A 24,096-nucleotide genomic window follows, 5' to 3' on the forward strand; every position below is an offset into this window, starting at 1 on the left:
GCTTTAATTTACGTTTTATGCTGACGTCGAAATGCGAAAGGATGGCTCACTTACTGGCAGTTAATCATGTTCAGTCAACTTATATTGGTTGGTAGCCCTTTGGTGTCTGGCTGACCATACATGAGTTATTATTATCGATGAGAGGTTGTGGGCTCCACAGTCACATGGGCTGAGTGTGAATGCCAGCTTTGCCCTTCTTAACTCTGTGACCTCAGGCAAAAGAGGAAGCCCCTAGTGCTGCATGGCTCCATTGCAACAGGAGGAGAATAATCATATCCGCCTACTGGATTGTGAGGAGTAACGAAACGATATGTAGAAATCACCTAGGACACTGCGTTAAGTATTACTACTGAACATGCATCATGGGTTTAGAACTGCAAATTCCACATAATATCACAAGTGACAAACTTTTTAAACAAGTCCCTGGGTCATAGGCAAGTAGAATATTTTGATAAATGCAAGATAACCCATCTGAAATATAAAATTAGATGCAAGTACCCAGCGTTAGGTGAAATTGCAGTAACCAATAGGAAAACTACCACGTTATCAATGATGAGAAAAATGAATCGAGTGTGACATAAACTTATAGGAATGTTTTTTCTATGCTTGAAATCATGGCCTTTGGTAGGTTCCTTCAGCAATCTTGTTTAATATGCACAGGGTCCTGTAAAATTTAAATGATCTCCCCATTTTGTAGGTAAGTATACTAAGGTCTGTGCCATTTAAGTGAATTGCTCAAAGTTACAAATCTAACAATATGCAGTTTCTGGATTTGAAATCATGACTTTTGACTCTGAAGCCTGGCAATTAACCATTTCTTATCTCCTTCAGGGCGGTTGAGCCTCGGGTTCTCTGGCCTAAACTAGTTCACGTAGCCTAAATGATAATGGGACTGGTCTACTCTCAGTATACTAGTGACCTTTGGGGATGCATTAGGTTGCAGTAACAGACTACTCCCTCAAAATCTTGATGGCTTTAAGGACAAGGGAAAGAAGAACACTGTTCCCTAGAGCAATGTACTATGACAAAATGGCAAAGGGACAAGGGAACGGTTTTCTTTCATCAGTTTCTAGAGTTTGAAATGTCTCATCAATCTTTATGTGAATCTACAAAGAAAAATGTTTCCTGCATGGATTTTGAATAGAAGGGCAACATTAACATTTCTTTTGGGAAAAATCCTGCTACTGCTCGCTGCTTTCAGTACTGATGACCGCTGCCTACTGTCCCCTTCCTGTGCCTTCAGGCTTAGCCTGTATGTGGACTGAAAGTTTGTTTCCCACCAAACTCATATGTTGAAACCCAATCTAACCACCACATTCTTTTTTTTAAGGAGATATCTTTTTATTATTATGTTTATAGATATATGATATATATTATAATATATATTATAATATAATATAATATAATATAATATAATATAATATAATATATATACACATATATTTCAGAGAGAGAGAGAGCAAGCTGGGGAGGGACAGAGAGAGGGAGAGAGAAATCTCAAGCAGGCTCTGCACCATCAGCTCAGAGCCCAACATGGGGCTCGAACTCACGAACTGTGAGATGATGACATGAGCCGAAACCAAGAGTCAGAATTCCCTGACCCAATGCCTGTGAATCTACCTCTAGTCCTGCAGTGTTCTTCCCTAATTGGCCTCCTAAAGGACCTGAGAAATGACCATTGTCAGAACCTGGGAGGGGCAGATGCATGAGCACAGACGAAGCTTAGAATCTAGCAGATGGACATCCACACACAGGCACAGGTGATCCTTTATGCTGAGTATCAGAACCTGGGCTGGGAAGGGAAAAGCCAAGGTCCAGGATCTCCGGTCGTCCTCTTGCCTTGGGCCTGACAATTTTTAAAGGTGGGCCTCACAGGAGAGGAAGAGAAAAAGGGGGTAGGTGAGAGGAGGGAGATGCACGAAGTACACTTGTAATTTCAGGTCCATGAAATTGCCTTTCTCTTTCTTAGGGAAAAGAGAACTGAATCCTCTGTGAAGAACTTGATAGGGTCATATCAGGGAGTTTCTGTGGCTTAATTATGCTCTGATAGGAAGAAAGCACACGCAGGCACAGTGAACAAAGAGAGAGAAGCTGAACGTTAAGATGATTATAATTGCTACTGGGAAACCAAAACTGCTGTTGTATCTCAAAAAACAGAGCAAAACAAAACTGTCCAGTTCCATGAGCCTTTAGATGTGACTACTGAGGCAGCTGTATATTTCCATCCTCCCCAGTGTATCCTTACAATTAACGCTAATTCCCTGGGGCTCCATTCTGGTCCTTGCAAACTACAAGGGCTGAACTAGGGGAATAATTATCCCCAGCACCACTGCCACCTTCCTCATGCCTACAGAGACCCACAGCTAAGATGTTATGAGAGATCCCTCTGTGGGGGTTTGAGGTTTGCAAAATCAAAGCACTTTAGCAAACTACAAATCTGCCCCCTGTTCTCTTCAGCTGATAGGAGGCAAACGCTTTGAAAGCCTTTGACAGCTCTGCAGATGGAGAAACTGACCCCGGGGTGGGGGGGGGGGGGTGGAGTTTCACTCGCTTCAAGCAATGGTGGAGTCCAAGGCACCTGTTTGCTCCTACTTCCTCCACACCTGGACGTTCACGCTTCCTGACGGTACACGTTCAGTGAACCACCAACCTCTCCTTGGTCTATGTCAGATGTTTGGTAGAAAACACAGTTTCTGGTTGAAATCTTTCTTTTTCTGCCTTCTTCCCTGTCTTATTTTTCTTTTACTTTTTTTTTCCTTCTTTTTCCTTTATTTTATTTTTTCAGATGCTTTCTCAAAATGCTGAGAGGGTCAACTCATTGACCTTGCTGCACAGGCCCATCCTTCTCCTCCAGTCCTAATTTCTGACTCCTGTTGAGAGCTATTGTGTGAGGGCATTACTCGGCTTCCATGCCTGCTGGATCCCCAGCCTTTCTTCTTAAACTGCCAACAGCACCAATTAGTACCACATGTGGTGTGAGTTTGTACAGTGGCCGTCGTAGCCAAGTCCTTAAAGTGTGGCCAAAATGCTAATTGGCCTATAGACAAGTTCTTGGGTGTGAGTTTAGGGGAAAAAGTTTGAGGACGGCAGCATAAATACAAGTCCTTTTATTCTCTGTAGCTCCTGGCATGCTTGACGCCTTTAAAGTGAAGTGTGCAACAGGACCCGGAGAACTCTCCAAGAGGAAATATGAAGAAATACCGAAATGGAATAAAATTAGAAGAGTAAATCTCTTAAAAATTAGCTGGTGAGCTTTAAAGAAAGACAAGATGTGGGGCACCTGGGCAGCTCAGTCGGTTGAGCGACCGACTTCGGCTCAGGTCACGATCTCGCGGTTTGTGGGTTCGAGCCCCGCGTCGGGCTCTGGGCTGACAGCTCGGAGCCTGGAGCCTGCTTCACATTCTGTGTCTCCCTCTCTCTCTGCCCCTCCCATGATCATGCTCTGTCTCTCTCTGTCTCTCAATGATAAATAAGCAGAAAGAAAGAAAGACATATGCCTGCAGTTTTGAGCCTGTAACTGCTTATCATCACAACAGAAATCACGTAACTCTGTCCATCCAACAGCAAAGCAAGGACCACTTGCCCTCCCAACCCCTTGAATCTTTTGCCAGTTACAATAAATTTGTGTCAAGAACATTTGTGTGACCCTGTGCATCTAGTTCCGATTTCCCGGAGTGCTGCTTCTCTAGGAATGTGCTCTATCATCCCAAATTGTCGCAAAGCGTCTTGAGTTTATGGCCACATATTCTTTTGCTGTAGTTCTATCTTCATGCAGAGCTCAGGTCTGGGTCTGAAGTCCCTGGAGAGTGAACAAGAACCCTTGACAGGTCTCCTTCTTCATCTCTGCCCTAATCTGAGAAAATTAAATAAATTTGGGGGAGAGTAATGACATAATAAGTGGCCACTATTACATGCTACAGACTCTCTCAGGCACTTCATTATATAATTGATTTAATGATCAAATGATCCCTACAATGGAATTATTGTTTCTCCCAATATAAAGATAAAGAAAGTTCAATGAGGGAAGGAAATTTGTTCTAATTCATACAGCTACGAAGAGGTAAATCTCGTATGCAAACCTGGTTCTGTCTCCTTCACTAAATGATACTGTCACATAAAACATGAGTGATCATAGAGATTACCATTTATAAAACACTACGAAGTACCAGGAATAATGTTAAGTGCTTTACACACATTTTCACTAAGCCTTACTGTAAAACCAAGGGTATTACCTGCAAGGTAGGCACAGGCAAGTTAAATGAACTGCCCAAGGCCACACAGCTGAAATTTGCAAAAAGGAAGTAAAACATCTTTGCTCCTTTCATTGCACTAAACCTTCTACACCATTAAGAAGTCCCAGGTGCCTGGGTGTCTCAGTCGGTTGAGTGTCCAACACTCAATTTCGGCTCAGGTCATGATCCCAGGGTTGTGGGATCGAGCCCCACATTGGGATCGAATTCGCCTGTGTGGAATTCTCTTTCTCTCTCTTTGCCCCTCTTCCCCAGTCTGTTTCTGCCCCTCTCCCCCGCCTCACCATATAAAAAAATTATATTTAAGAGGCCCCAGTTGTCTGTGTGATACAATGGTCATTGGGTCTTCTTGACCTCTCAAGAGGAACAAGCAATATGGTTTTCTCTGGCACTGGGGAGTCAAATCCAAAGTCATCCTATCAATAGGCTATCTGAAAGTCACCAGTTCTGTGTGCTCACTCATAAACTCAGTTCTAACTTTCTCCTTGTGGGAGATCTGCCAATACCCCCTTCACGAACCCTGATAGGATGTCTCTTAAGCAGAATGCACTCAGCCCTTGAACATCGGTTTCCACAGTGCTCTGATATCCTGTTTCCCCAGGTTTCTCATTTGTATGAAATTGCTGTGCTAAATGGTGCCTCCAGGAGAGACTATCCCCATGCCCCTTTTCTACTTAGTGGAAGATTATGCCCATTAAATAACCATATATGGGCTCAACTTGTTACATCCCCTGCATCACTCAATGAGACATATTTGTAGTTGTGCTGGCCAACTGGCATTTTGGCCAAAACAGATTTATTTCTCTGTATTTCTTCTACTCACTACACAAACCAGTTGCCCAGATCATAGTTTGGGCTTGAACGAGGAAAGAAAAATCTTGCTGACCAGATCAACTAATTTTCCTAAGGTATCAAGTTTTCATCCCAAGATTAAAAATAATCATTCCTGATTCAGCTGGGTTTAGTCAGTGACCTGGGCTCTGTCTATATCCTATTACCAATGCCAAGCGGCACAAACCACAGCCTGTCTCAGTATTTGCATAGAAATCAACCCCAACCAAAGATTACGCAGTTTGGTTCGGGAAGAGCAATCCATTCCATTTACAAACATCTGTTGAAAAGGTCAGACACAGGCTGGCCAGTCCTTGGACTCTGATCTGGAGTCTACTTTGATTGTAAGTATTGCGTCCAAGGGAAATCAAAATTCAAAGTGAACCCAACTTCAGGCAGAAATCTCTGACAGTTAAGTCAAATTCTGTCCAAACTAAGATTTGACAGTCTTTTTCCAAAGGTGTTGGGCCAGAGAGACCAGTGAGATAATTTATTACTTTTATTCAATACATAGACGAACAGTAGAAAGTGTTTGGGGGGGGCACATGTGTGCATGTGTGTATTTCAGAGACAGACAGAAACATTACTGTTAGTTCTTAAATTCAGGATTTTGTTTCCTTTTCAGTAAGTCCATAAAGAAATTATTTTTAGGTAACCAATGCCCTGCTAGCAAAATATGGATCATTTGATTTAATTTTTTTTCATGGAAAGCTACGTTACTATCCAAGGTAATTTAAAATAAAGTCCCCCATAATAATGTTCAGTTTAAGCAATGAAGACAACAGAAACTATCAGTTTCCATTTCAGAGTATTGGACTGAAACATTCTTCCAACTTGGGGTCAGTGAGCACATACTGTTATAATTCCTACAAGCCTGTGCCCCAAAGAGCTCATTTCCCTGATCTGATCTGACCAGCGATGTATCTGTCAGGGAAATTCATTACCAGTGCCCCAGCAATGCCAAATGAAGTGAACCGCTCTGCAGGGCACAGAGCACATGTACAAGAATCAGAACCTACTACTATTTATTGGCTTCTACGAGAAGTTTCCTTTTAGGATCCGCAAATATGGCTTTAATTTAGTGGGGTTTGAGGTGGTGGGGAGGGATGAGGGGAAAGGAGGAGGGGAAGGTTCAGAATATTCTTTCTTATGTAAACGGAACAGCATGTTTCCATCCCAATTCTACTAACAGCAGAAAAACACCACTGTAGCAATCTTTCTTACTCGTATCATATTCCAGTCTGTGCATTTGGGCTTCAATGCGATGAGGGCTGCATCCAGAGTGGGCCTCGGGAAAGGCGCCTCAGGTTGGCTGGGAAAGAGCATCTACCATCTACCTCTTTATTTTTACCATCGTCATTGTTGTGCTAATGACAATCTGTGGCAACTGCCTGGTCAGTCAAAGTGAAGAGATAGGATCTGTTTCAGGCTATGCTTGGGTTTGCATGGGTGCTTGTCAGGATGGTGTGAAGTCTTCTGCCTTAATCAGAATTTTAGCACAGGGAGCATTTGTTGGGTTTGTATCCAAACGGTGATTTGAAGTTCAATGTGCTACAAGAGTGTGGTAGATTAAAACTAGTTGCAAAGTCCTTGAGGGATGGTGTCTAATTCTACTCCCCTTGGATTGGCCTACATGACTTATTCCACTAATAGGGTGTAAAGGAAGTGGCAGTTGGATATTCCGTTTAGGGTGTATGAAGTGTGGGCCATTTGGTCTCTTGAAATGTTCCCAGGTCTCTTGAAATGCTCCCCCTGTTAGCCCTGAGCTGCCATACAAGAAGTTTACAAATCCCCACCCCAAACCAAGACACCATCAACTTGTTGGCTTACAGGTCAACATTCTCAACTGAGTCTAGCATCTGGGTCATTCAGAGATGGGTCTATTAAGGTGGGGGCTCTGAAGATGCCAGAGATGGTGTGTACCCCCTGGACCAGTCTATCTACCTCCTGAAAATCATGCAGGTGACACTTGGAGCAAGAACAGTTTTCCAAGTACCTGTCAACTGGAGAACTATGAGAACTAGTAATAAATTATTGTTTTCAGCTTTTAATTTGGGATAATGCTTGTTAAGTAGAAAGGAACAACTGAACTAAGCTTGATTCAAAAATAGAAGCACACTACTTTATATGCTAGAATGGTGGTCTAGTTTTTATCTTTTTTTGTGTGCATGTTTTTATCCTTTACATCTCAGATCAATTGTCATTCCCTCTTAAAGTCTGTCTCTAGCCTTGCTCAGGACAGATTAGATTCTCCTTCTCCTTACTGAGTCCTCCTTTCTCAAATTAAGTTCTCTGAGGAGAGGTAATTTTTAAATTGATTGACCATTTATTCTTCACATAGGAAACACTTGCTGCACACCTAGCAAGTACGAGTCATTTTGTTCCCTACTGGAAAAATTGGGGAGTATCTCATTGTTCTCTTTTGCACTCCTTGAACCTAGCACACCTGTGGGTGCAGCTTGGTACCCATCAGTTTTTCCTAAATTCAAACTGTGGACATCTTCTTTTCATTTATCCTCTTTTGTCTTTGATAGATCTGAATCGCTGCTTATTATTGTGTGGTAGAGATCATGAACATGGATAGCAGCAAATAAAACCAAGTTCAAATCCTGACTTGACCAAAGACAAGGCATGTAACTGAAGGGAAACTTGGCTTGTGCTTCTTTCATGATAAAAGTTACTTGATGAAGCCAGAGGCCTTGGGGTTAAACCACATTCTCACCACATGTCCGCCCATCTTCAGTTTCACCAGTAGTAAAGTGGGAGCCATATTATGTGACTTCTGCATAGTTATGAACACTAACTACATTAATATGTACAAAGTGGCTTAAAAGAGTGCCCTTTACATAGTAAGCACTGGAAAAATATTTGTTAAACAAAATTATTTAAAAATGTATTGCTTAGAATAGCATCTAGTATAGGATGATAATGATTAGAATCATTTTTTCTCATATCATAGTCTCTTATTTTTTTTCCATCTTGAGCCTCTTGGCTCAACCTAAGTAAGTTATTAATGTATGATTAATGTATGATTAATGTATGATTTTGAAAATAATTTGGTTTCCATACTATAGGGAAAATGTATGTAAACCCAGTTCTTTGTTAATCAAAGCACATACCTGTTAATCCAGGATTGGCTCATGTGAGAAGGCTCTCAAATAGGTAAGAGTCCAATGATTTTGATTCTCTCTCTCTCTCTTATTTTTTAAATCACTTCATTTATTGTTGGCTTGCAAATCTAATACTTTTGAATGGCAATGAAGTGATACTTGGTTAAATTTTAACCAATGCATTTACTCTGTAATTTCTTCCTTGAGTATTATTTCAATTACTTGCATATATTTAAATTTTTTTTTTTACAAATGTTTTATTTATTTATTTTTGGGAGACAGAGAGAGAGAGAGAGAGAATGTATTCATGGGCCAGTGGGAGAGGGACAGAGAGACAGAGGGAGAGAAAGAATCCGAAGCAGGCTCCAGGCTCTGAGCCATTGGCACAAGCCCAACATAGGGCTCAAGCTCACAAACCATGAGATTAGGACCTGAGCCAAAGTTGGATGCTTAACCGACTGAGCCACCCAGGTGCCCCAATCACTTTTTATTTGAATCACTGTATAGAGGAGAGAGTCAGGGGGAAGGGAAAAAACAAGGAAGATAGGAAAACAGAAAAGGCAGACATGTTATAGGTTATACGATTCAACATCATTGGCTCCAAATAATTTCTATTTCACATGAATCTTTGTACTAAAGTCACAGAAGTTTAGTGATATTAACCTGATAATATATTCTTTAACCTGAATAAATATAGGAGTAGGAAGGTCTGATTTTTACAATTACTTATGGGTAGTAGATACCCTTAGAACTTTCCGTTACACTGGCAAATTATAGTCATTGTGTATAGCTATATAAGTATGGACATATACATAAATGTATACATTTATTTCTTTGCATATAACACTTACATTAAGTGTTTGATTTAAGTCAATCATGTCCCAGTAAAATCTAGCAGTCCATAGATGGGGAAACATAAGGGTTTTCAAAAAACTGTGTGTGTATCTAATTTCTAGTGGGACATCAACTAGTGATTGCCTTAAAAAAACAGGAAACAGAGACTAAATAATTACAAAGGCATGAAATTAAATAAAGCAACTAGTGAACATTATGTAAAACAAATCTTAAAAGGGATGGGGATGCATATAATGAGTGAGGAATTAGGAGCTCTTCCTCTGCTTCTACTCTGTAAATTCCTTCCCAACTGTTGCTTCTCTCCTACAGAACCTCCCACCCTGTTCTCTAACTGTCCATAATCTTGACTTTTCTGATGAGACTCTGGCTTCCTCAAGATATTAATCTCTACGTGACTGTCATTGGTTTCAACTACATTGTGCTGACATGATTTGTTTGCCTGACTGCCTTCTCCACTTGTCTATGAGCTTCTGGAGGGCTTCAAGTGCATCTGTCTTCTCCCCGGCTTATTATCTCAGGTCTAGCATGTGTCACAGAATGTCAAGCGGAACTTGCCTTCATATCTCAATTTACCTAATAACCCCAAGCTTCAGAAAACAGGTGACCAGAAATCCTGTGCTATAATGATAGCTGCTACCTACATCTCTGTAAGATTTAATAACAGTTGGGCAAACTGGTCCTCTGACTACCGATACACTTACCCACCTCCATTATGTATAAGAAAAGGCTAGACATTTTAAAAAGTGTTTTTTTTTCTTTGTTTAATGAAAACACATAGAAGAAGAAAGGGCTGTGGTAGTTCTATCATCTAAAGTTGAAGGAAACAACCAGATATTTCTCCCTCCTCCTTCTCCTGCCCCCACCACGCAAAATAAGGAGAACACCAGAAGTACCACCCATGCGCACTTGAGATTTTTTTTTCAAAATGATGTGTAACGTCTCATACCCATGTAGACTCTGGCTGAAATATAGGCTGGTCCCATACTGTTACAGCAGCAGGCAAAACATGGGCGAGTTCTCAGAATCTGACATTTACCTATGAAAAGGCTTGTGCTTCCTTTTTGCCTGAAAAAGCTAGAAGGAAGGAGGGTATCTGAACCTGGAAAGCTGGATGTGAGGATAGATCTGCAACAGGGACAACAATTTTTACTGTTTATAAAAGCAAGAAGAGCTCTTTGGGATACTTTGGGAAGGGACGTGGGCTTTGATTCCCCAGTGGGCCAAAAAGATTTTAGCAGGAAGATGCTCTGGGTGCATTGTCTGGGTCAGGATATGAGGTAGTTACACAACATCAACCATAGTCCATTACTTTGTCAGGAAAAAGTGGAATCCAGTCATTGGAAGGGAAGTGGAGTAGGCAGTGCCTGGGAAAAATGTGCTACATGAAATCTATGATCAAGGGTTAGTATTTTTACAGCTGTCATGGCAGAGGGTACCAATCACCCAAAGCTTTGTGCTCAAGACTTTACTCTTTTGCTTGTAATTCTACTCCTAATCTAGAAGAGCCGCGGCATTGGAAGACGAAGTCACAAGGGTGGGGGAAAGGCAATGGAAAAATTTGGTAGTACTAGACATTTTATTCAAAAACATCTAGTTTTAAGTGCATATTTTGATGATTTTTGAAAAATGCATACATCTGTGTACGCATCACAAAATCAAAATATAGACCATGGTAATCATCTTGAGAAGTTCCTTGGTGCCCTTGACAGGCTTTTGCTTGCTAGTCTCCACTCCTGGCCCTAGGCAACCACTGATTTACTTTCTGTTGCTATAGATTAGGTTTTTTTTTTATTCAAATTTCAAATAAATAGGATGACAGAGTGTGTGCTTTTGTGTTTTGTTTCATTCAGGTTCTTTTTTGAGATTTATGAACACTGTTGATGTATCAGTAGTTTCTTCCCTTTTTAATTCTAGAATTCAGTGGAATTCTAATGTTGGGATAGGCCACAATTTGTTCATTCACCTGTTGATGCACGTCTGGGTCATTTCCAGTTTGGGGCTATATTGAATGAAACTGTTATGTACAGTGGAAACTTTGTGTAAACTTTAAGTTTTTATTTTCCTGGGTAAATACCTAAGATTTTCTGAGTTGTATGGTATGTATATGCATTTAAATTATAGGAAAATGTAAGACTATTTTCCAAGTTGTATCAGTTTACAATCTCACCAGCAAACATATGAGAGTTCTATTTGTGCCACATCCTTATCAAATCTTGATATTGTAGGTGTTTTTAACAATACCTAAAAAGGGTTAGTATCCAAAATATACAAAGAATTTATACAACTCAATACCCCCAAAACAAGTAATCCAATTAAAAATGAGCAGAAAGCATGAACAAACATTTCTCCAAAGAAGACATACAGATGGCCAACATATACATGAAAAGATGGTCAACGTAATTCATCATTAGAGAATGCAAATCAGAAATACAGTGAGATAGCACCTCATACCTGTCAGAATGGCTAAAATCAAAAAGCACAAGAAAAGAAACAACAACTGTAGGCTAGGATGTGGACAAAAAAGAACTCTCATGCACTGTTAGTAGAAATGCAAAATGATGCAGCCACTGTGGAAAATGGTATGAAGTTCCCTCAAAATGTTAAAAATAGAACTCACTACCCTATGATCCAAGAATCACACTACTTGGTATTTACCAAAAAAAAAAAAAAATACAAAGACACTAAATCAAAGGGATACATGCACTTCATGTTTATAACAGCATTTTTTACAACAGCCAAATTACAGAAGCAGCCAGAGTGCCCATTGATAGATGAATGGATAAAGAACAAGTGATGTGTGTGTGTGTGTGTGTGTGTGTGTGTGTGTGTGTGTGTGTATTTATTTATATGATGGGATATTATTCAACCATACAAAAGAATAAAATCTTGCCATTTGTAATGACATGGATGGAGCTAGGGAGTATAATGCTAAGTGAAATAAGTCAGTCAGAGAAAGACAAACATCATGTGATTTCAGTGATATGTGGAATTTAAGAAACAACACAAATGAGCAAAAGGAAAAAGGAGAGAGAGGGAGGACCAGAAAGTTAGACAGACAGACAAACCAAGAAACAGACTCTTAACTATAGAAAACAAGCTGATTGGTTACCAGAGGGCAGGTGGGAGGGGGACGGGTGAAATAGGTGATGGAGATTAAGGAGTGCTCTTGTCGGATGAATACTGCGTGATATATGGAAGTGTTGGATCACGATATTGTACACCTGAAACTTATATAACGCTATATGTTAACCACATTGAAATTAAAAAAAAATACAACAACATTACCTAAGTTATGACTAGTGGTATTTCATTGTTGGTTTACTGTTGACTATGAATTTTGAATTTCTTTATGTGTTAATTGCCATGAATGCATTTTCTTTTGGCAAATGTTCAAAGCTTGTGCCTTGTATTACCTTAATATTGAGTTATGTGAAGTTCGTATATATACTCAATACAAATCCTTTGTAAGACAAATGTTAACAAATATTTTTTTTCCCAATCCTATTGAAAGACTATCTTTTCCTCATCTGGGCACCTCTGACAAATATGAATTAACTATATACAAATGGGTGTATTTCTGAACTATCTATGTATACATTTATCCTTATACAGATACCATAAGGTCCTGGGTCCTGTAAGATTATATGAGTTTTATAATCAGGTACTCTCAGTTCTACAGTTTTGCTCTACTTTATCAAAATTATTTGACTATGACTTGTCTTCTGCACTTTCATATACATTTTAAACCACGTTCCTAATTTCTACAAAAAAAATCTGCTGTCATTCTATTCAGATTATGTTGAGTGTGTTAAAACAATTCGTGGAGAATCGACACCTATTGACTCTTCCAACCCATTGGCAGAGAATGGTTCTTTGTGTAACTGTACTCTTTTAAAAATTTCAGTTGTGGGGCACCTGGGTGGCTCAGTCAGTTGAACGTCCGAACTCTTAATTTCAGCTCAGGTCATGATCCTAGTGTCATGGGATCGAGCCCTGCAACAGGCTGTATGTGAAATGTGGAGACTGCTTGAGATGCTCTCTCTCCCTCTGCCCCTCTGCCCCGCTCATGCCCTTGGTCTCTCTAAAATAAAATAGAAGATTAAAAAAGAAGTTTCTCTCTCTGATGTTTTATAGTTTTATTCTCTATCACTTACACATATCTTATTAAATTTTACCCTAATTATTTCATATTTTTGAAGCTATTGTAAATGGTAACAATTTGTAAGGATGGATTTCTAATATTTATTTGCTGGTAAATAGGAATACAATTGAAATTTGTATATTGACCACATGTCCTGACTAGTTCTAGTTATTTTTGTAGATTCTTTAGAATTTTCTGCATAGACCATCAAGTCTTCAGTCTACAGAAACAGTATTACTCCATATTTTGTAATCTCTAGTTTCCTTTTTTTTTTTCTTAACTCATTTCACTAGCGGGACCTCTACCTGAATAAAAGTGGTAAGAATACTTGTTTCCCATTTACAATATTACTTGTAAGTCTTATATAGATTTCCTTTAAAGGTTGAGGAACTCTCTTATTCCTAATTGTTGAGAGTTATTATCATAAATTGGTATTGAGTTTTGTCAAGTGTTTCTTTTCTCTCCATTGATTAATCACAGTGGATTTTATTTTGCACCAGCTAATGTGTATTAAATTAATTTTTTAATATAAAATAATCCTTGCATTCCTGGGATAAATCCCATTTGTGCATGGTATAAGATTCTTTTTATATAAAATTGGATTTAATCAGCTAATATTTTGTTAAGAATTTTGTTTATGAAGGATTTTAATTTCTAGTTTTCTTTTCTTGAAATATCTTTATGCCTCCATATCAGTGTAATACTGCCATTATAAAATGAGTTAGGAAATGATAACTCTTTATATCATGAAAGAGGTGGTGTAGGAATGACAATTTTTTCTGCCTTATATGTTTGAGATAAATGACAAGACATGTTATCCAGGACTACAGCTTATTGACATAGCTGCCAAGTTCCAGAAAAATCTCAGGGAAGTGTCCAGGCATGGTTAGTGTGGCTACAGGATGGGGTGGTGGAGAGGTTGGCATTTCTCTGACCAGGTGGGAGGCAGGGAAACAGCAACTTCACCATAAGTCTTGCCCTCAGGCAGTGCCTGCATGGAGTCCAGGGGTTCAAAGTGCTCACTCCCTTATAGACTGGATGATTCAAGCCTGAAAGAAAACTTATCTTGATCTCCCTGGGCACATGAGACCCTGGAAATCTATAGAAGAAGTACAAAAAATTCTAGGGAGTTAAGACCCCTTGAAGACCCTCATCAAGCCATATTCATTGCAAGGATGAAAGAAAAGATAGTCCAGTCCACCTTAGTACCTGATATGGGACACTACATTCATGCTGAGCCTAGTCAGGGGACACAATATTTATGATGTGTTGGGCAATCCATTGGAGATATGGAAGAAACTGACAAATCCTGGAATGGGTACAGGCTGTGCGACAGATCTGAGACAGAGAGGGAACTCAGAAGCCAAAAGGCTATCCCAATTGGCCATCCAGGGCCCAGGAAAAGCAACCCAGAGGTGAATGTGGTTTGACCTTGTGCTGCTGAGGCCCCACCTGAGAAGACAGACTTACAATTTGACATTGGGTTGTCCAGCCTGTGGAAAGCCTTAATACCTCAACAACAGCTCAGACCTGCCCCTCCCGCCCCCACCATCCCTGATGCCCCACCTGCTCCAGCAGAGGTCTCAAGATACCATCCTATTCAGGATGAGTGCCTCTCATGCCCCAGGTATAGGATACAGGCCAAGATACCTTCAGGTGGAGGCTGTTGAAGGCGATTGGAGGCCCATGTTGTGCTCACTATTCACTGGTCTCCCAGAAATAAATGAAGGTGATGGCTCCGGTGGATACTGAAGCTGCATGTACTCTAATACACGATAGCTGTCAGAAGTTTTGGGGGCCCCTCAACATATTTGAGAATTATGAAAGGCAAATGTTATGGTCGGGAAGATCCGTTTGATATTGCAAATTAGGCACTCTCCTCTGCCTATGAGAATACTAAATTACCTCTCCAATACCAGAGAATATATTGGGCACGGAAATCCTACAAGGTCAAACTCTGCAAACTTCTATCAATGAATTCCACCTCTGGGTTAGAGTAATCAAACTAGCCCTGAAAGGGGACACCAAATGGGCACAGGTAAGGTTTCCCACCCCTGCAAACAGTGGTGCCTGGGAGACGTAAGAAAGTAGGAGACACCATCCAAGAACTGCACCAAATGGGTATTGTATACCCTTCCCAGAGTGCTTTCAATAGACTGATATGGCCAGTAAAAAATAACAACATTTGTGTTTTAAACAACGCAATGAGGCAACTTCCAAATGAGTCTGGGACCATCCACTGCAATTCTTAACAAATGAAGGATTAGCAAATTGATTATATTGGCCTTCTCCCTCTGAGTGAGGGTTCTAAACATGCCTCGGATTGTGTGGACACTATATCTGGCCTAACTCAAGCTTTCCCCTGTCATTATGCAATCAGGCTGCCCCCAGCAGGGAATTAGAGAATCCCAGTACCATGTACAGATACCCTCACTGAATAGACACTTATCAGAGGGCACATATCAAAGGTCATGAGAGGCAAAACTGTGCAACGGAACATGGTATTGAATAGAGGTTCCATCAGCCCTATCATCCTAAAGCAGCAGGTTAAATTATGAACAGGTAAACCCACTTTGGCCAGGTAGACTAAGGTACTATCCCAGGTTTTAATACCTTTGAAGGATCAACAGTAGACTCTGTTTCTCCTTATATCAGACTGGACGCCTCTGTCCAAACACCCAACCCCTTAAAGATATGGAGTCACAGGAGACAGCCATCATCCTGCCTTTCAGCATGGGTCGCATGCGGTGGTGCTGAGCACACAAGTCCCATCATATCCGGGAAAGGAGCCATCTATTGGAATTTGTAATGGGATGCTCCACAAAAGTAGGTAAGTAACTTTGCACCTCTGAGTAAAGGAAAACTACTCAATCTCCATGAGGGTCCCTCTGTCCTGCTGTAAGCAGGACCTGTTCAAAGGCATTAAATGTGGAATGGAGCATGTACCATTGGAAGAGGGGAGACGATGAGGGACCTGGTCTGGCACATCCAGCCCCCAGGCCGTCTCCTCACATCCGACAGTGCTGCCATCCCCAGCGAACATGTGTGGTACGCATGACGAGGTCAAACTCCCAAAGTTATGGCCACATTAACATCTAAAGATCAGACCACGAGTGCAATTCTTATAAAAGGAGGAGACCTTACCATACGAGTTCCTACTAAATACCTGTCTTTTCGATCTTGAAGTTCTGCTGCTCCTGTGGTGTCCAATCATGCGATGGGTTCCTGATGGAAATACCTTTCTGCAGTGGGTCCCCTTTCATGCCTGACAAACTAATCCAGATGTTGGCAGATGCCCCTCTCTCGCTTGTCAGGGTTGCCATGGTGGGCGTCAAGCATTTGCTTTAGGGCGTCAAGGCCCTAAAGCAGTCTAGTAAGGAAGAAGAAGCTAGGATTAGAACTCGTAATTCATCTGATATTACCTATAGTGATCCAGAAACCTGGCCCCTGGCACACACTGGCCATGGGTATCTTTTACTGTCAATCAAACTACACAGGCTGTCCATCAAACTGCTGATAAGAAGTGCCCTAAAAATACCACCAGTAGAGCCATGGTGGCTATGCTCAGATTTGGAATGTGGTTTACCGTGGGTTATGGACATTGGAGCATCTGGGCACCCCTATGTTGGGAACAGAAAAATCACTTTCAACAGAATCAACCCACTTGTACCAAGGATACAGAATGGATATCACCGAAGCATGAAGTCATTCTGTCATAGTAAAGGATAGCAGCTGGTTTGGCACTGACTGGGTGGCCCCCAAATGTGACCCAATGTATGGCATAAATCTTTGCCCACGGGTGGTTGGGCCCTGGGTTTTCGCTGATGTAGAGAATTTGCCCTATAGTAACAACAATTTCCAGCCTCCCTCTCCCCAAGGCCAGATGGGCACGTTCTGTTTCCACTGGTACGATCATTTGGCTGCCCTCTCTGTCCCCTCTGTTGGCCTGGAGGACATTAGAGCATGAAGAGAAGCCCTTACTAAACTCACCCAACTGGCCTTAAATGATAGCCAGCAGAACCTGTCTGTACTGAACAGCTTTTCTCCTTAGAGAACAGAATGGCCTTGAACATTATTACTGCGTTGGAAGGAGGCACCCGTGTCTTTGGTTAAATTTTTATTTTGATGTGTATTTATTTTTCAGGTGGGTGGCTGGGGAGCAGGGAAGGGCAGAGAGAGAGAGAGGGAGACACAGAATCTGAAGCAGGGTCCAGGCTCCAAGCTGTCAGCCCAGAGCCTGATGTGGGAATCGAACCCTCGAACCACGAGATAATGGCCTGAGCTGAAGCGGGACACTTAACCGACCGAGCCACCCGGGCGTCCCAGCACCCATGTCTTTTTATCCCCAGTGCTGTACGTTCATACCTGATGAGTCTGCTAATATATCCACTTTATTAAATCACATGAATACGCATGGGAATACCCTGAGTTACCCCACCTCAGCATAGGGGACTTAAATCAGTGGTTTGGATCATGGAGCTCTTGGTAGAAAAAAAAAAATGTTACTTCTTTTAAAAATCGTTACCTTGATCTGTGGTTTCTCTTGCACGTGCCTCTATGGCTCCTGTGGTACCAGCCTCCAGGACAGCCACATAGTGGCCCCCGGAGCTGGCGAGGCTCCCTGCGGACTGCTCAGGGCACAGAGCAGAGGAGGGGCCGTGTGAGGTCCTGAGAGCCAGTCACGAGGGCGGAAATGTTACAGGAGGTCAGCCGGAGGACGTGACCGCCAGTTGGCCCGGGGGCGTGGTGGGGGGGGGTTCCACCCAGAGAATCAGAAGCTCCTTCCCTCCCTCCCACCCCTCTCCCCACACCCTCCCGGAAGGAACGCTCGGGCCATAGTTCCCATGGTGGGAGCCGTTTCCAAGGATGCAGCCTGGAGAAAGCAGTGTTTGCTGAGACCGTGGGGACCATCTACGTGGTGGCAAAACCCAGGTTAGGCTTTTATAGGAACTTCTAAGATTCCGATGGGCGGGTGTGGAAATGTGCTCTGCCTGTAGGCATGAAGACAAGCCTCCTAAATTCCCTTGCTGAAGGAACCTGCCAGCCAGCAATCTGGAGCGGCCCGCCTTCCTTCTTCCTTGTCTCCTTGCCCTTCCAGAATTGGGGCTAACTTCAGATTCACGGGGGAAGCTCTGAGTTGGCAAACCAACAGCGAAGCCTTTTGCATATGATTTTCATTGATTTGGTAGACATAAAGGAAGTTCTGTATTCCATTCTTTCACTCGTTTTGGCAACTGGGATCTTTTAAGGGGTTTGTCCGTGTAAACTACCAATTTGAAGTTAACGGCCTACTACTGTTGGTAATATTCTTTCTTATCCTTTCAGTGTTTGATGTCTGATAAATTTGCCCCTTTCCTTCTGGATGGCTGTGGGTTGTTTCTTGATCTGTCTAGCTGAAGCTTTCTCATTTTTGATTTTCAGTTTTTGATTTCATGACTTTTGTCTATTGCTTTTTTCAGGTTTCTGTTTCATCAGTTTATGCTCTTATCCTCATCACTTCTTTTTTTTTTAATACTTTGGATTTAATAATTGTATTTTTTTAAAGGCGGAAGCTTTTGTCATTGTTTTTATGTGTTGCTTCTTTTCTGGTGTAAATGTTTAAAGGTAATGAATGCGTCATTCTTTCATCACGGATTTAGTTACGGTCCATAGTTTTGATGTGCTGTGCTTTTCATTTTACAGGTTTTAAAATATTCTCTGATTTTCATATGATTTCTTTAAATGTTTATTTATTTTTGAGAGAGACGGCAATTGGGGGAGGGACGGAGAGAGGGGGACAGGATCCCAAACAGGCTCTGTGCTCACAGCTGCGAGCCTGACGTGGCGACTGAATTCAGGAAAAGTGAGATGGTGACCTGAGTTGAAGTCGGTGGCTCAACCGACTGAGCCACCCAGGTGCCCCTAGCTTGTGATATTTTTAAACTCATGTTTATGTATTGGACATATACCGCTTGAATTTCCAAATATTTGGGGAATTTCCAAATGCCTTTCTGTTATCGACTTCTCCTATAATTTTTTTTTTTTTTTTTTGCGGTTATGGGACATTCTACAGTTCAACTATGTTTCTATCTTGCTGGAAATTCCAAGTGCATCTATGAATGTGTAGTCTGCTGATGGTATGGAAATGTCAGCTGGGTCATGTTGATTGGTACTATTTAATATTTCATCTCCTTGCTCATTTTCTATCTACTGTGCTTTCAGCACAGTCTGCTTGGGATTCTCTCTCTTTCTCTCTCTGTTCCCCTCCCCTGCTCTCTCTCTCTCTCTGTCTGTCTCAAAATAAACAAACTTAAAAAAATTCTGTAAAACAACTTTCTTATAGGCAGCATTTTGCATTTTTATTTTTACTGGCAATCTTTGTATTTTAATTGAATGTGTAAACATTTGCATTTGATATAACTATCAAGAAGATTGTACTTAAATCTGTCACATTGCTTGTTCTTGTCCATTGATACCATCCATTTTTTTATTCCTTTTTCCATTTACCTGATTTTTTTTTTTGATTCGTTAAGTGCATTTTACCATTCAGTGTTATTTCCACCATTTGCTTCTTAGCTATACCCTTGTGTTTTCCCATGGTTGTCCTCAGGTTTATAATACTTCATTTAACTTAGCGCACTTGATTTTGATATTAAATGTTGCCATTTCATGTAACTTAATAGATCTTAACCAAATGCTTCCATTTCCCCTCTTCCTTTCTCCTGTCTTTTACACAATTATACTGCTATGCATGTGTGGTAATCTCTGAAATGCATAGCTATTATTTTTGTTTGTTTATTTATTTATTTATTTATTTATTTATTTATTAACGTTTATTTATTTTTGAGACAGAGAGAGACAGAGCATGAACGGGGAAAGGTCAGAGAGAGGGAGACACAGAATTTGAAACAGGCTCCAGGCCCTGAGCTGTCAGCACAGAGCCCGACGCGGGGCTCAAACTCACGGACCGCGAGATCATGACCTGAGCCGAAGTCGGCTGCTCAACCGACTGAGCCACCCAGGTGCCCCTATTATTTTTGCTTTACACAGTAAAAGATCTTTGAGAAAAATTTAACATGAGTGAACACTTTTAAATTTAGCCACATATTGGAGTGGCTGGGTAGTTCAGTCAGCTAAGCATCTGACTTTGGCTCAGGTCAAGATCGTGCAGTTCATGAGATCGAGCTCCACGTGGGGCTCTGTGCTGACAGCTTGGAGCCTGGAGCCTGCTTCGGATTTTGTCTCTCTCTCTCTCTCTGCCCCTTCCCTGCTCATGCTGTCTCTCTCTTTCTCTCTCAAAAATAAATAAACATTAAAATTGTATATATATTTTGTAATTTGGCAACATATTTAGCAAGTTAGAATTCTTCATCCCATTGTGTGTATAAATTCCCATTTTAACCTTCCCCTGAAGAACTTCTTTAACATTTTTTTGTACCGTCAAACAGTTGATGATAAATTATCTTAACGTTTGTTGTTTTGAAAAATTCTTTTATTTGTCCAAGCTAGTGATTGATATTTTCGCTTGGTAAAAAATTCTAGTTTCATAGTCTTCGTCTTTAATCATTTTAGAGGTGTCATAATATTTATTTTGGTTTGCATAGTATCTGATGAGAAGTTTGTGATTATGCTTATCTTTCTTTTTCCATATGTTCCTTATTTTTCCTGGTTGCCTTTATAATTTTTTTCTTTATCACTGCTTTTTAGTAATTTGCTTTTGATATACTTTTGAATGTGTGGATCTGTGTCTGTATTTATTCTGCTCTGGGTTCTTTGAGCTTTGACTTAAGTGTGTGGGTATTTTAAATCAAATTTTAAAAATGTTTATTATTTCTTCACATATGTTGGGATAGTTTGCTGTTGTTTCCTATTGCTATTATTGGAGTTGTTTTTGTCATTCGTTGATCTCTCTCTCTCTCGGAACCCTAAGTACACATATCTTAAGCTATTTGATATATTTCTAATAATCTTTTAAATTCTGTTTATTTTCTTTCAGTTTTTTTTTCTTATTATGCTTATTACTAACCATTTCTATTGCTATGTTTTTAATATCAGTGGACTCTCCTTTTGGAGTTTTAATCTGCAGTGAATCTCATTCAGTGACATTTTCACTTCAGATATTTTACTTTTCATACCTAGAAATTCCAGCTGATATATTTTTTATATTTTCCACTTACATCTTCATTATGTTCATATTTTCCTTTAAATACTTGAATAGAGTTCTAATAGTTGTTTTAATGTTCTTGTTGGCTAATTCCATCATTTCTCATTTCTGTTATTGTAGTCAGTTACCAACAGCAACAATCATAGTGTTTAGAAGCGAAATAGGCAAGTAAAATGAATCCTCCTGCCATGGATATTTTAGGGGAAGAAATTCTAAAACTTTGGAACTAAAAGCAAACTACAGTGTTGAATATGAGTACTGGCTTTATTCTACCCTTTTATTTTTAACATTAATGAGTCAACTTCCACATTAATGAAAGTTGGCCATAGTTATCCCCCCCAAAAATATGAAACTAACTCTTAAAAAAATAACCCAAACTGATTTCATATTTCTTTTGCTCATGGATAAGATTTTCCTTTTTCTTTGCATGTCTATTCATTTTTGGATACTTGTTAGACATTTTGACATTATGTTGAGTATTTGGATTTTGTTTGTTTTTTTTTTTCTTTAAGGATCACTGGGGTTTGATTTCGCAGCCAGTCACGTTACTGGCAGATCAATTTAATCCCTTTAATCCTATTTTGAAACTTTGTTAGTGCGTGGCAAGAGTAGCCTTTTATCCAGAGATAGACTCTGGTTTCTCTACTCTGGCTTGTGGGAACTCAAATATTTCCCTTTCTGATGTGAATGTAGAGCATTGCTCAGCTTATGACTTTCTGCTCCTTCTTTGCTTATCTTTTGAAGTTTTACTTTTCACATCTGTGATCGCTTTGTGATGTGCCAAGTTTTCTAGACTAAACAAGACTAAACTACAATTCCCTCTGTAGTGTGTTTCCAGTTAGAATGGGCAACAAATGGAGGAAGCAGTCATCTTGCAGCATGAAAACATTTTCTCCCAGTTTACCCGTTAAACAGTAAACTGGGTGTTGCTGTAAAGATATTTTCCAGATGGGATTAAAATCATAATCAACTAACTTCCAGTCAATCAAAAGATGGTCATCTTAGACCTGATTTAATCAGATAGAGGTCTTTATTATTTATTTATGTATTTTTTTTAAGATTTTAATTTTAGTTTTTATTTGAGAGAGAAAGAGAGAGAGAGAGAGAGAGAGAGAGAGAGAGAGAGAGAGAGAGAATCCCAAGCAGGTTACACAGTGCAGAACCTGATGCAGGGCTTGATCCCACGATCCTGGGATCATGACTGAGCCAAAATCAAGAACTCCACCGACTGAGCCACCCAGGCACCCCTCAGACAGAAGCCTTTAGAAGAAGATGTAGGCTTTTCCTGAGGAGAGGGACTCCAAACAGCAGCTGGACCTGATAGTGCTTTCCCATTCCCCTGGATTTTCTCTTCCTAACTGTCCACCTGTGGATTCAAGCTTCATCAAGCTCATAGAGTTCTAGCCTGCTCATGATCCCAATTCCTTGTAATAATTATATACAATTATTTAATCATGCATACTTATTATTATATTAATTAAACATAGGTATATATTGCATATATATATATATATATATATCCATATATATGTCTTGCAACAGCCTCATTTCACCAGCCCCAAAATTGCATAAGTCTATTTATTTATTTATTTCTTATGTTTATTTTTGAGAGAGAGAGAGAGAGAGAGAGAGAGAGAGAGAGAGAGAGAGAACGAGTCAGGGAGGGACAGAAAGAGAGGGAGACAGAGGATCTGAAGTTGGTTCTGCACTGACAGTGGAAAGTCCAATGTGGGGCTTGAACTTATGAACCATGAGATCATGACCTGAGCTGAAGTCAGACACTTAACAGACTGAGCCACCCAAGTGCCCCAGCCAATTTATTTTAATAATTATATACATATATGTATATATATATACATACACACACATATACACTTAAATACATATATACCTATACATTAATATAATGTAATATAATATAATAAACATAATAAACACAATAAACATAATAAACATAATAAACATAATAAACATAATAAATATAATATAATATAATGTAATATAATATAATATAATATAATATAATATAATATAATATAATGTAATAGTTTGTATATCTCCATCCTATTCATTCTGCTTCTCTAGTTTAACCCGGGTTGATTGGAAATACTTATCAAATCCTGAAAGGGATCTCTTTGTAAATTTTTTGAGCTCATTTCCTGTGTGGCTCCCTTTTTTTTATGAATTCTGATGCACAGATTTCACCTGCTTTAGCATCCTCAAATTCTGACCTTGTTCTCCTGAACTCAGCAGGACTTTAGGTTTCTGTTTGGATTTTTCCTTCCTGCTAATAATTGCTTCCAGGCACACTAGGACTGTTGTAGGTTTGCCTCATTTTTTTTTTCCCTTTCATGAAGTATTATGTCCCGCATGGGTTTTATTCAATATCTGTAAACCACCTTTTAAAAATATTTTCTTAGTTTTCTATTTGTTTTAGGTTGGAAGGTGAAGTTCTAGATAATGACTATAACATGCCTGAAAACAAATCTTTGGTCTAGATTTTTTTGTTTGTTTCTACATGTTTTAAGGACTTAATTTTTTAGAACAATTTTAGGTTTGCAGCAAAATCGACAGAAATGTACAGAAATTTCCCATATACTCCCTGCCCCTACACATGCCTAGTCTTCTCCATTATCAACATTTTCCACCAGAGTGTTATATTTGTTACACTTGATGAATGTATATTGGCACACCATAATCCTTCCTAAGTTCATAGTTTACCTTAGAATTTATTCTTGAAGTTTTACATGCTGGGAGTTTGGATGG

At 40.0% G+C, this 24,096-nt stretch overlaps 1 long non-coding RNA gene across 1 annotated transcript in view; it reads right to left on the reverse strand.

The window, feature by feature from the left end:
* Positions 1-17,834, reverse strand: part of LOC125168660 (uncharacterized) — a 125,470-nt gene extending 107,636 nt beyond the window's left edge. The window contains exons 1-2 of the long non-coding RNA XR_007153241.1: positions 17,713-17,834; positions 16,354-16,557 (exon numbers count right to left, since the gene is read on the reverse strand). This is a non-coding gene — a long non-coding RNA (uncharacterized LOC125168660). The remainder of the gene's footprint in view (positions 1-16,353; positions 16,558-17,712) is intronic.
* Positions 17,835-24,096: the final 6,262 nt, after the last annotated feature.

The sequence above is a fragment of the Prionailurus viverrinus genome, chromosome B3 (genome assembly GCF_022837055.1).
Source record: "Prionailurus viverrinus isolate Anna chromosome B3, UM_Priviv_1.0, whole genome shotgun sequence".
Taxonomy (NCBI): domain Eukaryota; kingdom Metazoa; phylum Chordata; class Mammalia; order Carnivora; family Felidae; genus Prionailurus; species Prionailurus viverrinus.